Below are 19,528 nucleotides of genomic sequence, written 5' to 3' on the forward strand. Positions count from 1 at the left end.
TACTGACAGGACTATCTACAGACTACATCTTAATGAGATCAAAAGGCAAGTTCTTAAAATAATTACAAACATGCGCTGAATAAAATATACAGAGCTTTATGTTTCTTACTTTTCAGATTGTTACTTAATCTTTATAAAGGAATTTCATGGAATATAATATGAATGTGGCAGTGACAGTAGGTAATGTATGATGAGGTCTGGTGTAAGGAATGCGCAGCGAGGTGGACTGGTGGTATCACGCCATCATATGAGTTATACCCGTAGTGATAATGATAAGCTGATTCACTGCTTCCCCTGCATTAAAACCTCGTTAGTTCTAAATGTTTTTGAGTGGCCTATTTTTAAAAGCTTGATTGTAAGGGTTTAATTACAATTGTTAAGTCAACAACCTCTATATGAAAAGGAGAAGTAATTTTGTAAGCATATCATGTTTGTAATTATTCGTATTATGAGCGAAGGTGATACGAAGTTAATTATAGTTGATTAGGCTAGGATACAGTTTAAAAAGTAAGTGTTATATTTTAGACATTAGAAATTCAACAATTTTTTATGTTTCGTTTTTGTTGAATTTGAAATGTTTGTCTGTAGGTAAATGGCTGCATGGAAAAGGGTATGGAATAATAGGTTCATTCGATAATTTGTACAATGAATAGGTTTATAGCAATAATAACCAGTACTTCATTTATTTTGCTATTTAAATGAAATATTTAGGTTAATACGTCAATCAATTCTTATCTAGAGTTTTACAAAATAGTCATACGCTTTCCATCAAAGTATAGTGAGACTGAATAAATTAGATTGTACTCGTATCTCTTTTAATAGATCAATTAAATAAATAAAAGAAGTTTGACTGCGATAGATCAGCCCGCGTTTCGGATCGAATTTGTTTCGTTGTTTCTTTTAGTGTTTGTTTTTCGCGCTATACATCAAGAGTTAGATACTAGAACATTCTACAGACCAGTATGGAAAATTTATTTATGTGTAGTACACCCACATTCAAATTGTATACTAAACTGTATAACTGAACGTTGTGTATATTATCTATACTAATATTATAAAGCTAAAGAGTTTGTTTGTTTGTTTGAACGCGCTAATCTCGGGAACTGCTGGTCCGATTTGAAAAATTCTTTCGGTGTTAGATAGCTCATTTATCGAGGAAGGCTATAGGCTATATACCATCACGCTACGACCAACAGGAGAGGAGCCACGGGGGTGAAACCGCGCGGAGTGTTTAATAAGTGTACTTTATCCTCCCACGGAGGTAAGTTCAACTGCTCATTTCGTTTTAATACGCTTATGATTTATGAATATTGTTAATGTAAATGTAATAATTTGGCTTTCCGTTCAAATAAAATTAATTAGTAGAGTTTAATGTGACAAGTGCCTACTTAGATCATTAAGTAGTGCCTATCATCCTGTTTACCTTTTAACAAGTTAAATATTTGAAATAATTTTACGATTACCGACGACTCAAAATCGTAATCAATTTTTATTAAATGATGTAGTTTTTTAGCTTTACATTTTTCAAAAATCAAATCATGCAAATGCATTACATATATCAAATTAGCCCGCAATCTATTTAAATTAATTTGAAATGTAAATTCAAATTGATATCGGCATTTCAAATCACCAGAGTGTACCATTTAATAAGCGAAAATGGGAAGCTTATCAAAGAAAGTAATCAAAGCGAGTCTAGAATTAAAGCCATAAATAAGTTTCATATTTATATAATAAGTCAAGCACAGATTTACTCAACTTTAATGCTTACCCTACAACTAGCGCAGCTCTCTTCTCGTTATGGTTGTTGAATTTGAATCTTATTATAACGAATTTAAAGCTGAAAATGTATGTCGATAGTCTGAGGTTTTGATTAAACATTTTATTTTTCAATTCAGTTATTTAATCATCCACCTTAAAAACAAGCTTACTCCTAAGATGTATAGGGTACCGTATTTTACTAATTACTCTAAATATTTCAAAACGTTAGCTAACGATATATTATTGATAGAAAAATGCACAAAAGTATCACATGCATTGGTATAACGCTGAATCGTAGCACACAGGGTTGCGTGACTAATGACTTTTCTTCTATTTCTTATTGTTTTTCAGTTGTTGACCCTACCTACACTATCGACATTAGCCTGTTGGGGTTCACCCAACAATTATAGCAATAGATTTACTAACCGATTGTTGTAATATGTCGACCCCCGAAAATGTTCTGCGGCTTATGTCAACAAGCCACTTAAATGGGCCGTAATTTAATGTTCAGAAATGTAAATATTTTTAAACGAAATTTAAAATTACTCTTGATATTTTTTAAATGTAACATTTTATAAATTTATCCGCATTCGTGTATTGTTTAAATTTTATAGTATATTTTTGAGACACAGGTTTCTTTTTTTATATACGAAAGTGTTATTTTATATTGTTAGAAATAAACTATCTCGTTACTCTGAATATCAAATCCTGAATCCATGCATTTCTTCTGTGTCCATACTCAAACATTTGTTTATTCAATTAGACTTCTTCTAGAAGCACATTTGAATCGCATAGTTTTACTTACCATTTACTACCGATTTGGAAAGCAGTTCTTTATATCAATTAAAGTTCAACTATATAAATGTTATTGTACAGTCATTATAGACATAAAAGTAAAAATTTAATCGAAATTATTCACCGCATATAATATGTACCGTACCATTTCTACAAAATGGACTGGTCTTCCTTACAACTGAGCTTTTAACGAAACGCGGTATCCAGTTATCTACATTGTTGCTTCTATTTGAGTTTGGTTTATTTTGACTCGTTTGTGAGGTTGTGGTCCAACGTGAATGTAGTAAAGCGGGCATGGATACACGACTCGTTTAAAACAACAAAGGGATGTGGAATTTCCTTCGATCTTAAAGAAAAAGAATGAAAGAAATCTATGGTTGCAAATTTTTCATCTTATTTGTGACTGGTTGAATAGTGATAGTTTTCGTTTGTTTTACGCGGTTTTAGTGAGAGCTAATTTATTGTCAATTGGTTAAATTACAATACGTTTTATATTAAAAATTGGTGTATCGTCATATATTAATACAATGTGTAAAGCAAATTAAAGATTTATTTATTTAATTGATTGAAGCGGGTAATGGTCAAGGTTCATAATATGTGAGGAGGTCACTTTGAAAAGTTTGTCTTTAGTTTTCAAGGTGAATTAAAAGTTACAGTCTTCTATTTTTGTTAATTTAAATATAACTGTACCACGCAATTTTGTTTGTAATCTTATATATAAAATTCTCGTGTCACAATGTTAGTCTGCATACTCCTCCGAAACGGGTGGACCGATTCTCATGAAATTTTCTGTGCATATCGGGTAAGTCTGAGAATCGGCCAACATCTATTTTTCATATGTACCACGGGCGAAGCCGGGGCGGACCGCTAGTAATAATATAATACGCATACAAATTAAATACATTTTATATGTTTTATTTTGATATTTGTTTAAGTGATCAAAAAATAGTGTCAAAGTATTATTTATTATGTACTTCAAAACATAAACATGTGACATACAAAATATGTTCAGGACTTAAAAACTGGATTATTTATGGGAAAATCTCTTGAACTGAAGCAGTCAGTGCTTTTACAGTACAATCTTTCCTAACAATATTACTGAAAGTTCACATTTTTCTTTAAGGAGAAAACAAAATTTAAACTTTAAACAAAACGGCAATGTCTTTATAGTAATAGTAATGCATTTTTTTAAAGTTAAAGGATTGATTTGATTTAAAGATAGAGAAAAAATAGAGTTAAGTCACAATTACATATAAAATCTCTGACGGGCGTAAAAATATTGATTTGAAATAATAAACAAATAAATAAATAATTCAGGACAATTTTCACACACGGCACGATCTGATCCCATACTAAGCTTTCGCTTGTATTATGGAAACCAGATGGCTGATAAACATATATAAATACATGCTTATATAGATACAGAGCAAATATCTATGTTTATCACACAAATATTTGCCCCGGGTGGGAATCGAACCCACGACCTCTGGCTTAGAAGGCAGGGCCACTACCAACCAAGCCAACCGGTCAGTCAATGTAACATTTATTAAATACAATTTAATATTTAACTCTGGGTATTATTCGCGTTCCGGTTAAATTGTTTATTGGAAATTGTATCCCCATAACAAACACACAGCTCTCTTAAGCTCTTATATAACCCAACAACTTACAGAATACATTCTCAAAGCACAAAACTGAAGTGGATAGTAGAAGGGGTCCCAGTATATAAAACAAGAACGTTCATAAACTTTTGTTTGTTCTCTTCGAAATAATAAGGCACGCATTTTACGAGCAGGGCGCAATTGGCGCCTCAATCTGACGTCTCTCGGATATAGTGGCATTTACTTGCAGTTACGGACTAAAATGGCCATGCTCCTTTTTCAACGAGTTCACTATTGCTATTCATAGCATAACTGGTTACTATACTGTTTTTATTTCACTATTCAGTTGTTTTACGGGGCTCTATATTATATTTCACTCTTCAGGTGCTTCTATATTTAATAGGTTAAAGATTTATCATGATGTTTTATAGCAATATTATTTCCAGTGACGACAGAAAGTGACGGCAATAGACGATATAGCGCTGTCATTTATCCACACTGGAAACAATACTGCTTTAAGACATTATGTTACGGGGCCAGCTATTCTAATGAGATATGTGTGTTATATAAAGCAATATATTTTGTTACCGTACTTATAATCAATCATTGAAGCGTCACGGTCATTATCAACGTGTCAATGTTACAATCGTTACATGAATTGACCGATTTTATAACAATTTGTATCACTCATTTCAACCTTTATTGTTTTCAAAGTAGAAGTAAATTTAACTTGAAGAAAATTGTGAGCGTCTCGTAGTTCGAAGTTTAGAAACCTTCAAGACAAAAGAAGAAGATTGATCATGTAAAAAATAACTGTATTCAAAAGTTAAAATAAAAAGTAGAAAACTAATAAAAATTTTGACTTTAAAAATGAACAAGGAAGAGTCAAGTACGTAAACTTTTAAAATTCTCCGGCATTACGAGTAAACCGTGCAAGTCGCGTAAAATATTTTACGATTCCTAAGTCGAGATACAGCCACAGATAATATAATACTATACTAGCTATATATAATATTATACATACAACCGTCGGAAAGTAGAGTTAGCCTTAATATTAATATGTCGCAAACGGGTTGTTTTGATGTACTATGCGTAGATTTTGTTTAAGATTTTGAATTAAAATATGTACATATAAAATTTGTTTTATATTAAACGATCGTTAACGATTAAGAGCCTAGTGTATGAAATAGCCATTTGATTAACTGTCTAATTTCTAAATAATAATCAGGCGAGTGGGCCGCGTAAGCTTGAGCTTATATCTCTATAGGTCACTTAACTACCAAATTGAAACGGTATTCCTTGTAATATAACATCATCAGAAAATCTAATAGACACTACATTTAAGAACTTGTATTTTACTTGTATGTATATATTGAAAGGTTTGTCTATTGTATATATGTCGTCCATTCACTGTCGATTAACAGACGTCAGGATCCATTATACAGGGTGCCCCGTTTATAGTGGTCCAAAAATTTTTTTCAGCTTGAGAGCATCATGAGTAATCATTTAAAACAAACTTTAGTTAAGCGAAAACTTATGGTTTAGAAATTATGATTTTTTTTATAAATAATCCGGAGTTTCAATATTTTTGTCACAAAACCACTCTGTTATGAAAACTACTTGACCGAATTGAATGAAATTTGGTATAGGTATAGCGCAATAACCTACCTATCGCACTATAGACTCATCTTGTGTAAATAATTAAACTGCATTTTTTTATTTTAACTTTTTCTGTAGTTTTTTGAATTTCTCGGCAAAATATTGATTTTTCGAAAAAATCCTGTGAAAAAAAAATGTACCACCAAGGTTTTGCTGGTACTGTTAAAAACTACCTTAACATAGGGTTATTCTTGACACAAAAAATCATAGTTGTCCTTCGAGTGTAACATCTTCAAAAACAACATCATGTACATTAAAGCATGGACATCGAAAAATTACGAAATTTACCATAATTTAATTTTAATCATTTGGAACGGCCAATTTTTGATTAAAGAACCATTTATTGCCATAAAAGTCATTACAAATCAGTATTCACATGGCTATAAAACTATTTGAATGAAATAAATTTTTAACCTGCCAGCCAAGTTAACGTAACTTTATTCTAATGTCAATTTATTGAGTTTTTTTGTTGTTTAGTTTTTATGTTTAAATCTTAATAAAAGGTTTGGAGAATTAATAAAACAAAATAAATATTAATTGACATATTGTTTATTTTTTACAAAAGGTTTTCAAAATGCCGTCCGCCTTTCGCTAAACATAATCTGCATCTGCGTAAGAAATTTCTTCGCAGCCTATTAAATGGCTGCCGGCTTTCTTTAATGACTGTTATATCCACTTGAATTTTTAGGTATGAACCTATGGTAATAAATGGTATAATACCATAAATTGGTATACAAATGTACCTATGTATAATGAATGTATGGTTATTTATAGGCATAAATTCAAGTGGCTATAACAGCCATTAAAGAAAGCCGGCAGCCATTTAAAAGGCTGCGAAGAAATTTCTTACGCAAATGCTGTATGTTTAGTTAAGGCGGACGGCATTTCAAAAACCTTTTGTAAAAAATAAACAATATGTTAATTAATATTTATGTTGTTTTATTAATTCTCCAAACCTTTTATTAAGATTTAATCATAAAAACTAAACAACAAAAAAAAACTCAATAAATTGACATTAGAATAAAGTTAAGTTATCTTGCCTGGCAGGTTAAAATTTTATTTCATTCATTTTAACACGTTCGCGGACAGTAACGACCACTGGCGTCTAGACAGCTAAAAGTGATACGACAGTACGTCTGTCGACGTATCAGTTTTTACTTGCATAAAATCAGTACGCCAAACGACGAGCGATTTTTCATACTATCATAAAGAACGGCATGATGTACTGTCATCACAGGTATAATTACGACTTTTGTACTGTCACTGCATTATTTACAAAAATTCGTCAAAGGAAGGTACTTCCACGCATACATTCATATTTTTTTACCCCTTTCCCCGCGCACACTACGCCCGTGGGCGTCATGTTTGCATACGGTTAGTCGAGTACTGCGCCGCTGCGGTGATCCCGCGTGCCGCGTGTGAATTGTTGTTTAGAAATTGAGTATTTTGTTTCCAACGTAATTTAATTGTTTTACTCATACTGGATGTACTAATTCAAGTCTAGTTGCTTATGTAAACAACATATTTATGTTGCTATTGTTTGTTGTGAACACGATTTTGTTGAACTAAATTTGTAACGAATATTTTTGCAAATGGCGTCTCGAGACTCGTTCGAAAAAGAACAAAAACGTCTTCAAGACCTGTTTGATGCAGCGTCTACCCCTGAATCGAGTCCATACCCATTTGCTGATGATGGTGACTATGAATCTGACGCTGAGTACTTACGACGTTTACGCCTATATCCGTTCTGTCATATCATATGGTTTTTTAACCATGTGTTGTAACACTACGCCCCTGGGCAATGTATGAAAAAAAGTAGTGTCTCAGTAGCTGCAACCTGTAAACCAGTACTGTCCGCGAACGTGTTAAGTTTTATAGCCATGTGAATACTGATTTGTAATGACTTTTACGGCAATATATGGTTCTTTAAACATAAATTGGCCGTTCCAAATGATTAAAATTAAATTATGGTAAATTTCGTAATTTTTCGATTTCCATGTGTTAATGTACATGATGTTGTTTTTGAAGATGTTACAATCGAAGGACAACTATGATTTTTTGTGTCAAGAATAACCCTATGTTAAGGTAGTTTTTAGCAGTACCAGCAAAACCTTGGTGGTACATTTTTTTTTCACAGGATTTTTTCGAAAAATCAATATTTTGCCGAGAAATTCAAAAAACTACGGAAAAAGTTAAAATAAAAAAATGCAGTCTAATTATTTAAACAAGATGAGCCTATAGTGCGATAGGTAGGTTATTGCGCTATACCTATACCAAATTTCATTCAATTCGGTCCAGTAGTTTTCATAATAGAGTGGTTTTGTGACAAAAATATTGAAACTCCGGATTATTTATAAAAAAAATCATAATTTCTAAACCATAAGTTTTCGCTTAACTAAAGTTTGTTTTAAATGATTACTCATGATGCTCTCAAGCTGAAAAAAATTTTTGGACCACTATAAACGGGCCACCCTGTATATATTGACAAATTTGCTGCGTAATTTTATCAATCAACATGTGATTTAATCGAGTTTATTCTCAGTTCTCGTGAGTTATTATGGTTAATAGTTTATATGTTGTTTAATTTATTTCATAGTTATATTTATAAACATGCAATTGTTGGTGTGTCAGTGTCAGCGTAGAACCAAAATGGATGAACCGATTTCAATTAAATTATTGTTAATTGTTTGCAATCCCTTACCACAAGCAATTACTGCTTATACATATAATATAACCGTTAAAATTTTAGCTTTTTAGCGGTTTACCTAACCTTAAATAAGAAACATAAATAAATTAGCAGCAAAACTAAGGTGATTAATATTACGCTTACAATGTTTTGAAATGTGAATGTGACACTAACTTATGCCCACACATAATCACTCGACTCCTTTCATGTTCATAAGTTAAGATATCAATTAGTTAATTTACTTTTATATTATTTATATCCGAACTTAAAAATCAATTTCGTTGACTAAGTTGTGATGACCACCTTAAGATGTTTTTTCTTATATTATATAAATTATATGGGGAAGGAACTGATATCTTTAATACAGGTTACCTACTCGGTAATCTAGCAAAGATGCCAGTCTTGAACCGTTGATTGATATATACCTATCATTATACAGTTACCACCAAATGTATTTAGCTCTAAGGTTAGGTTAAGTTAGACTGAATAAACGAATTTGAATTTGAATTTGAATTTGAATTTATAGACAGATTAAAAGTTCAAAAGGACCCTTCTACACGTATCATTCAAATACAGCTCTATGACTGTATCGTAACTTTAAAGTCAAGTGTTTTGAAGTCAGTCGTTCGGAAATACTCTGCTTGTCAGAGCTGTCATAATTGTTCCCTTTACAGCATAGTTCGAAAAAACTGAATTTACCTACGTAGGTATAGTGCCGAACTACCTTTACATCGAAAAGTGACCAAAACCACACCACGGTCCACGATTTGTATACTTACGAACAAATATATAATTTACAAGTATTAATAAGTATTTTATTTAAAACATGCTTCAATCAAAATAGAGCAGCTATTAAAATAACAAAATTTTATTAATCAATGAACTATGCAGCCGTTTTAATAAAACTATGTTTTGGGCTGTATATTTTTAAACGATGTTAATTAATCATAACAGAAAATTGTTTACCATAAAAAGAATGCACTGAAAAAGAATACACAAAAAGCAATTTCAAATGTTATGATAAAAATATCGACAAAATATAAAAAGCAATAAACATAAACGTCTTTCGGCCTTTTTTATGCCGGGATTAGCTAAACAAAGTACAATAAGTGTAATTGATTTGATAAGACAGGGGAAACTTTCTCTTTGACAAGGGACTGAGACTATGAACAAGATCCTTGGAAATGAAATAGGGAAATGGATTTCCTCAGCCTTTATTTTGCAAATAGTCGGGTTGCTCGGTTCCCACGAGGTACGTTTATGTAAGTGATTTTTAGTTTTCTTCTGTATTGGATCAGTTTAGAAAGATACCCGTGCCAAATGGTTTTTATTATCTTGAAGTTTATTTTTTATCGTAGCATATTTTACTGTTATATCTACGAATTATCTTCTAAACATTTTTAGTATTTTATTGAAATTAAATATACCTATTACTTATAATAAATACATGCAAACAATATCGCACAAAAATCAAACTTGGTCGGGCAGGGTATGAAAGTGTGATAACTTGCTGGTGATGCAAATAAAAACATACGTGAAACAGGCGCGTATCGTACCTATCCCATACCTTTCATTATTTATAACCCATAGACATACCGATTCAATACCAGGAAGTGCTGTAAGTTTTTCATAGTATTTGTTTCACAGTATAGGAATTTCAAATTAAATATTTAATATTTTACACAATTTAACCGTATACCGCTAAAAGGCACGAAAAATTCCAATTGGATCAAATAAACAACACAATATCTATGAAGTTTAAACCTGACAAATGTTTTCCTTTTGTGGAAACGTACAGAAATGCACTGAAAATATAAAAATATTGTACAAGTGAGATGCATTCGGTTCAGTTCCCCCGGGCGAGGTTTACACGCGGTCCAGACGCACTACTTGTTAAATTCACGTTTGGTTTGTAAAAGGTCACTTTAGTTACAATTTGATGTTGATGCACTAACTGATATTCATTTTAATCACCGAGTCGTACATTTTAATGGTCAATTTAATCATATCATATAGCTTTATAATACAGAAAACCGTTAAACGTTCCAACAAGTTTACTAACCTTTGTGTTTGTTATCAAAAAGCTAGATCGATAATACTCGGATAATGATCGCGTTAATGGTATAGCGGCGGGATTGTCCTCGGAGACTGGTGTTCATTCGCGAGGCATTACTCCGTGAAGCATGGAGTGATGGAGCACACGAAATGGAAGGCACCAACGCGCTGGCGTGTCGCGAAGCGGCCGTAACTTCATGCGCGGTCGCCTCCGGTAACGAGCAGGCATATAAAACAAAATGCCACCAGAAAAGGGATCCTCAAAATTTGCCCAAATGTCAGATAAACTGCAAATTGCTCCGCTATTTATACAACAAAATTTCTATTACGTTTGATAGTGTACGTGACCGATTGAAATCAAATGTCAGTGCCTTTTATCGGTAACAACTAAACGCCGGCCTTGAGACAAATTAGCTCACATTATTCATTCCTTTCTTAATACATTTTTAGCCTTAATGATGTAATATAAAATAGCAGTAAAGAGAAATGGTGGTATCGTTAATACAAAACGTTTTATAACACTTCCTGGTGAACTCTATTTCGATAAGAAAGATACGAGTTCAGAAAACTTTGGAACCACTATTAAAACAAAATACTTTTGTTGTTCATAAGTTGTTCTTTGGTTTTATACTCTATACATACGTGATGTACGATATATATTGAAACCATACATGAAGTTTGAAGTTTTTATATTGTAGTCATTTAGTCATTTTATGTGTACATTACTGAATTAGATGTAGAGACGTGAAAGTTTGGATTCGGCTGTTGGACATTTAGCAAAATAGCTAGTTCGAGGGCTGTATAAATCACTAACGTCACGGGGTAATAAATGCGTGACAGACTGACTGCACAGCACTATTTGTGACGTACTAGGGATATAAGTTAGAGCATATTGCAAACAGCGCTGCCTATGCCGTGATGAAACAATTTATCTAAGTGACAGTGTAAATGTTCCTATATAAAGTATTCATTGAATTCGAATAAAAATTTACTAGAGAATAGAAATACATTTGTTTTCGCTCACCAATTGTTATGTTACAATCGATTTCCGCTACGCAACAACAACAAGTGAAAGCAAACTAATGTTAGTTTAATGTAGCTTGCATAATTATCGTTAATTAATTTCGCATCGTATTGTAATCTGTTACAAAAACATCCGATATGTTATAATACACCGCAATGTATAGCAATTTAAAAATAGGCTTTTATTTCGAGCGCTTATATTATATAAAATTAGAGTTGGAGTGGAAGTAAAACAAGGTTTAGAGAAAAGTAGCATTAATGTGAACACAAGCCATTACAAGCCTTTTGGCAGCCATTCCGCAGCTTTACCCTGCCGTTATACAGCTCGCAGGAGGGTACAACCAACTGAGGTTTGGAATGGTTCAAATTGCCCTTTTTCCGCGTTTCTCTTGGAATTAGAATTGTTTCAGAGCCGACAGTCCGGTACCAACCAGCAAAGAGCAAGCGCGTGTGCTTGCTCTAATGTTTGCTTGAAACGTTCCGACAAAAACAATTTCAAACTTTTATCGAGCGCGATTGTGTTTTATTCGCGCCTTTTATGTAATCTGCACATAGTATATTATAACGAAAATGTATAATATACATTTACAATAATTACAAATATATTATATTTGTAATACGACAAAATAATTCACGTAGTAAACTAATTTACTAACGATATCCAAAATTACGTTAAAGTAGGGGAGTTAACGTCTTGTTTTCTAGTTTACAGTAATAGGCCGGTACTACCTGTCACCTAAACTCTGCTTAAAAAACTTTTGGCTTTGTCCCTACTTTTATTAGTGTTTGTGTAGGAAAGGAAAAAACGATTCGCTTTCAATGCAAGTATCATTATATTGACGTTATTGTGAACGTATTTAGGGAAACGTATACAAAATAAATCATTCATAGAATAAATAATTGTTTTTTGGTGAGTTATGAATCAATAAGGTGGATTTTTCTATTTATTTTTTGTACAAATAAGTTTAACAGAAGTTTATTACATTCTCAGAATCTCTTAACAATTTTCTTTTAATCAAGACTTCGAGTATATTATGCGAGTCAAAATTTTTTAAAACAACGTTGGGTTATTCTCGTTTCTCAAGGTACCCGCTAAAATCAAATAAAGATTATGTTACGAATAAAATACTGGTCACAGTAAGTTTTTGATACATATAATAATATTTATAAAGCTCTTCTAATAATCATATTTGGAGGTAATATGTGGTTATCTTTAAAAGGACATGTATCGATTGCATTTCTATTCAAGATACCTACCTGTGAAGATACCTCAAGCATTAAATCTTTAATAAGCTCTTATACTATAAATTAATTTGTTTTTTCTATTAAATAAATTGTATTCCCATAATAATCATGTTATTATGTTTATATTATGTATACTGCATTTTAAAAGCTTTTGATATAAACTGTCAAGGTACCGACCTCATTTCGACCAACCGTGAGTCATGTTTACCACAGAAGAGTTGGTATTACTTCATTTCAACGGCTTCATATTTATTTAACTTCGTCTCCGTAGTCTTAAGGAATGAGATTAGTCAAGAGTTTTGTTAGCGAGCTGATATAACGTATGAAGTAGGTTACTATGTTATGTAGATAATATAAACATTGTGGGACATTTTACGTTACGATTACAGTTTTTGTACCACATCATTTTTGTATATAGTTCTATAGTATGTGTACTTATTATAATAAAGCTGAAGAGTTTGTTGGTTTGTTTGTTTGAACGCGCTCATTACAGGAACTTCTGGTCCGATTTGAAAAATTCGTTCGGTGTTAGATAGCCTATTTATTGAGGAAGGCCATAGGCTACATATCATCACACTAAGACAAACAGGAGCGGAACAATGCGGGTAAAGCCGCGGGGCACAGTAAGCAGCTGTATACATGCTGTCTGACGCCCGCCCATATAAGCACGCATTCAAATAAAGTTATTTACTGAAGTTCTGTTGCTAATAAAGATCCTCAGATTCTTTTCATATTATCAAATAAATTAACGAGTATTTTATTTCCATAAAATGCAGCTTAATGGACTTTTTCTATTAGCCATCAAGTTTATTTAGCGAACACCTAAACTGGTACAAATAAATTATTGCACAAGCAAGCAGAAGTGGAAACTTCTAATTTTCTTTTTTTACATAAATCCACGGCGAATAAATTCTTTTATGTTATTTCATTTTAGATTATTTTAGTTCCGTGTTTTATAGTTTAGCTACTTATTATTGTATGGTTTAATATAGTCAATTGTCGTGTCAGTTAAGAAGGCTCGTGTATCAAGGCCCTTATGTAGTGCACTTGCAAGGGGGTTGTATTTCGTGGAACACAATTTCATGGCGCCGGCTGGCCTGACTTGGAATTCTAATAATGAGCTTGTTTTAGTCACTTGCGTTTTCCCATCGGTATATTATGTAGATGACATTTATGACGTTTTTTTGTCTATAATACTTAAAATGCGAGTGTATAGAGCAAAATATAATACTTAAAATGCGAGTGTATAGAGCAAAAATTAGAACCGATAATAAAAAAAAAAAACTAAATCGCTTTCAAATGGTCAGAAATAATCAAAATTTAAATTAAGGGATTACGGGAGCTTTCAAATAAAAAAGAAGCATGAAGAACGGTCAAACCGAACAAAAATACAGTCGAATTTAAATCTCCTTTATTTGAAGTCGGTTGAGAAAAGAAACAGAAGAATTCTTCATAACTCTTTATTGTTTTAATGAGTCGTAACTTTGGTCTAGTATAAATGGCTTGCAGTTAATCTGTCAACTGCTTCTGGGACGAACAGAAGGCTTATCTAGCTTGTTATTATACCCCAAAGGGAAGAAATGACTAGTAAATGTCCCGCGTAGGTACATTCATTCAGGTTACTTACTATATGTAGCATATATACTATAATATGTCAAACTCAAACTCAAACTCAAACATTCATTTATTCAATTAGACTACAATTTAGTAGCACTTTCGAATCGTCATTACATAAGTATTTTTAACATTTACCACCGATTCGGAAAGCAGTATCTAGGAGAAGAATCGGCAAGAAACTCCATAGTTGCTCTTTTATAAATCATGTCAATATTACATAATATGTAACTTATATCTAACTACATAATATATCATTATATGCCAAAGAACTGTCCTGTGGTTTTTACGCGGTAATATGTTGCGTGTAAGTTAAGTCAAAAATTTATGTACATTTGTTTTAATTGCCAAATAACAATTTTATTTAGGTATTATTTATCGTGTTCCAATCTATAAGTAGTAAATAATACATAACAAAGATCCTAAATATAAAAAGCTAGCAATAAAAACGTAATTATATTTCTATTTTTAATATCTTGTTAATAAATATAGTAAATAACAAGCGCCCACTTCAGTAACAAATATAAATAAATGTTACTTGAGGGAAATTAAATAAAATACCAATGAAATGAAACTCGCCGCATTTATTAATTAATATTTAATTTAGGAAGGATTATAATCGCTTACAATTTTTTTAATATAAACTACTAACTTTCCGCTCGCGTCTTCGCCTGCTTTGTCGAAAACGTAATAATATGAATACTCAAACCTTCCTCTTCAGTCAGTCTATCTATTAAAAAAACCACATCAAAATACGTTGCGTAGTTTTAAAGATTTCAGTAGGGACAGAGGCAGATAGTGCCTACAATTCTTTCTATTATTAGTTTGCATCACATAAATTCTGCCATTTAATAATTTTCTTTCAAATTAAACTTTTTAAATCGGTAAAGGCTATAAAATCGTCGTCGTAAATGTGGTTTATAATTGTTGCATTTTCCGATTGCGAAAATTCAGTTGAATCGATAAATTATGTTTGAGTTCGAGTTGTATAGAGTGATTAGCTGTGCCCCGCGGTTTTACCCGCATTGGTCCGCTCCTGTTGGTCTTGTTTTAAACCTTCCTCCGCCTTCCTCGATAAATGGGTTTTCTAACACCGAAATAATTTTTCAAATCGGACTAGTAGTTCCTGAGATCAGCGCGTTCAAACAAACAAACAAACTCTTTAATATTATAGTTTTTGCTGCTCTTCAAGTTAGGTTCCTTATATTTAACTTTATTTGCGTATAAGTAGAATTTAAAGTATTTGACCACATGTTACGTGATTAGAAACATCATCAAATACACGCTTTGTCATGTCGAGCTACGTTTGAGAATAACTAATTAGATCCCAAGCAAGCAATGGTCAAAAGACCAGTAGATAATTACAGCTTGCTATGGCATACTTGTTTAAGCTATGACGTCAGACAATTGTGTTTGCAAAGCTCTATGGGATCAATGAAAAACATCTTGTTAGCCATATCTCGTACTATAGGCCAGTGGAAATTAACATTAAATTCGCAAAGCACGATGTAGATTTGAATTTTTGGTATGTTGTTTGGATCAGTTAGGGTGATGTAAATTCCAATTTGCAACTTCGAAAAAGTTGTGCTCGCTGCGCACCACGTGATAAACTGCGAAAATTGTTGACTTTTTTCACTTTTTGCTCTAAAAGTCATAAACTATGCGTTTCCGACAAGTATGATTCAGTACATAAATTAAGGTTATTAAATTTGCAACAATTTAAGCCTAACCGTAGCTCTCTAAACCTTATAACGACTAAACTGTGGCCATTCGAAAATGGTTCATTTTTCCCGAAATATTGAAATTTTTAGTTTTGCTCCCGTTTGAAGCAAAATATTGGCAAAAACCGCTCGTTCTATGAGAAGTTCGTATAATAAAGTTGTAGTGCATTTAATTTTCTTTCATAAGAGCATAGAACAAAGTCTGTGAGACAAATATTTCACACACAATATCTGAAAAACAAAAAGAAGGTAGAAATAGATTTTTAAAGAATTGAAACTAAGAGCATATAAAAAGAATAATACTTTTTCATTTGCAGGATAGGTAATTAACAAAATTACAAAATTTGGGAAAGTAGGAAAAAAGATTATATGCAAATAATAAACTGCGAAAATTTTGGACTTTTTTCACTTTTTGCTCTAAAAGTCATAAACTATGCGTTTCCGACAAGTATCATTCAGTACATAAATTAAGGTTATTAAATTTGCAACAATTTAAGCCTAATCAAAGCTCTCTAAATCTTATAGCGACTAAACTGTGGCCATTCGAAGATGGTTCATTTTTCCCGAAATATTGAAATTTTTAGTTTTGCTCCCGTTTGAAGCAAAATATTGGCAAAAACCGCTCGTTCTATGAGAAGTTCGTATAATAAAGTTGTAGTGCATTTGATTTTCTTTCATTAGAGCACAGAACAAAGTCTGTGAGACAAATAGTTCACTCACAATATCTGAAAAACAAAAATAAGGTAGAAAAAGATTTTTAAAGAATTGAAACTGAGGGCATATAAAATCATAAAAAGGATAATACTTTTTCATTTGCAGTATAGGTAATTAACAAAATTACAAAGCTAATTAAATTTGCAACAATTTAACCAAACCGCAGCTCTCTAAACCTTATAACAACTAAGCTGTGGCCTTTCAAAGATAGTCAGTTTTTCCCGAAAATTTCAAATTTTTAGTTTTGCTCCCGTTTGAACCAAAATATTTGCAAAAACCGCTCGTTCTATGAGAAAGTCGTATAATAAAGTTGTAGTGCATTTAATTTTCTTTCATTAGAGCATAGAACAAAGTCTGTGAGACAAATAGTTCACTCACAATATCTGAAAAACAAAAAGAACGTAGAAATAGATTTTTAAAGAATTGAAACTGAGGGCATATAAAATCATAAAAAGGATAATACTTTTTCATTTGCAGGATAGGTAATTAACAAAATTAAATTTTCTACAACTTTATTTTATGACCTTCTCATAGAACGAGCGGTTTTGCCAATATTTTGGTTCAAACGGGAGCAAAACTAAAAATTTGAAAATTTCGGGAAAAACTGACTATCTTTGAAAGGCCACAGCTTAGTAATAAGGTTTAGAGAGCTGCGGTTAGGCTTAAATTGTTGCAAATTTAATTATCTTTGTAATTTTGTTAATTACCTATCCTGCAAATGAAAAAGTATTATCCTTTTTATGATTTTATATGCCCTCAGTTTCAATTCTTTAAAAATCTATTTCTACCTTCTTTTTGTTTTTCAGATATTGTGAGTGAACTATTTGTCTCACAGACTTTGTTCTATGCTCTAATGAAAGAAAATTAAATGCACTACAACATTATTATACGAACTTCTCATAGAACGAGCGGTTTTTGCCAATATTTTGCTTCAAACGGGAGCAAAACTAAAAATTTCAATATTTCCGGAAAAATGAACCATCTTCGAATGGCCACAGTTTAGTCGTTATAAGGTTTAGAGAGCTGCGGTTAGGCTTAAATTGTTGAAAATTTAATAACCTTAATTTATGTACTGAATCATACTTGTCGGAAACGCATAGTTTATGACTTTTAGAGCAAAAAGTGAAAAAAGTCCAAAATTTTCGCAGTTTATCACGTGGTGCGCAGCGAGCACAACTTTTTAGAAGTTGCAAATTGGGATTTACATCACCCTAACTGATCCAAACAACATACCAAAAATTCAAATCTACATCGTGCTTTGCGAATTTAGGGTTTTTTAGTGTCGATTTCTACTGGCCTAGGCCAGTGAAAATTAACATTAAATTCGCAAAGCACGATGTAGATTTGAATTTTTGGTATGTTGTTTGGATCAGTTAGGGTGATGTAAATCCCAATTTGCAACTTCGAAAAAGTTGTGCTCGCTGCGCACCACGTGATAAACTGCGAAAATTGTTGACTTTTTTCACTTTTTGCTCTAAAAGTCATAAACTATGCGTTTCCGACAAGTATGATTCAGTACATAAATTAAGGTTATTAAATTTGCAACAATTTAAGCCTAACCGTAGCTCTCTAAACCTTATAACGACTAAACTGTGGCCATTCGAAAATGGTTCATTTTTCCCGAAATATTGAAATTTTTAGTTTTGCTCCCGTTTGAAGCAAAATATTGGCAAAAACCGCTCGTTCTATGAGAAGTTCGTATAATAAAGTTGTAGTGCATTTAATTTTCTTTCATAAGAGCATAGAACAAAGTCTGTGAGACAAATATTTCACACACAATATCTGAAAAACAAAAAGAAGGTAGAAATAGATTTTTAAAGAATTGAAACTAAGAGCATATAAAAAGAATAATACTTTTTCATTTGCAGGATAGGTAATTAACAAAATTACAAAATTTGGGAAAGTAGGAAAAAAGATTATACGCAAATAATAAACTGCGAAAATTTTGGACTTTTTTCACTTTTTGCTCTAAAAGTCATAAACTATGCGTTTCCGACAAGTATCATTCAGTACATAAATTAAGGTTATTAAATTTGCAACAATTTAAGCCTAATCAAAGCTCTCTAAATCTTATAGCGACTAAACTGTGGCCATTCGAAGATGGTTCATTTTTCCCGAAATATTGAAATTTTTAGTTTTGCTCCCGTTTGAAGCAAAATATTGGCAAAAACCGCTCGTTCTATGAGAAGTTCGTATAATAAAGTTGTAGTGCATTTGATTTTCTTTCATTAGAGCACAGAACAAAGTCTGTGAGACAAATAGTTCACTCACAATATCTGAAAAACAAAAATAAGGTAGAAAAAGATTTTTAAAGAATTGAAACTGAGGGCATATAAAATCATAAAAAGGATAATACTTTTTCATTTGCAGTATAGGTAATTAACAAAATTACAAAGCTAATTAAATTTGCAACAATTTAACCAAACCGCAGCTCTCTAAACCTTATAACAACTAAGCTGTGGCCTTTCAAAGATAGTCAGTTTTTCCCGAAAATTTCAAATTTTTAGTTTTGCTCCCGTTTGAACCAAAATATTTGCAAAAACCGCTCGTTCTATGAGAAAGTCGTATAATAAAGTTGTAGTGCATTTAATTTTCTTTCATTAGAGCATAGAACAAAGTCTGTGAGACAAATAGTTCACTCACAATATCTGAAAAAC

At 32.1% G+C, this 19,528-nt stretch overlaps 1 protein-coding gene across 2 annotated transcripts in view; it reads left to right on the forward strand.

Moving 5' to 3' along the window:
• The first annotated feature begins 12,008 nt into the window (after positions 1-12,008).
• Positions 12,009-19,528, forward strand: part of LOC149485030 (opioid-binding protein/cell adhesion molecule homolog) — a 40,232-nt gene continuing 32,712 nt past the window's right edge. Inside the window, exon 1 of one of the 2 annotated variants that reach the window (XM_089699733.1) lies at positions 12,009-12,117. The gene's annotated coding sequence lies outside the window, so the exon portion shown is untranslated. Of the gene's footprint in view, positions 12,118-12,191; positions 12,488-19,528 lie in introns of those variants that run through there. The other variant, XM_089699735.1, reaches the window with a different exon arrangement.

The sequence above is a fragment of the Colias philodice genome, chromosome 10 (genome assembly GCF_061535455.1).
Source record: "Colias philodice isolate Cphi_HAF_F1 chromosome 10, ilColPhil1 Martin Lab GWU primary, whole genome shotgun sequence".
Lineage (NCBI taxonomy): Eukaryota > Metazoa > Arthropoda > Insecta > Lepidoptera > Pieridae > Colias > Colias philodice.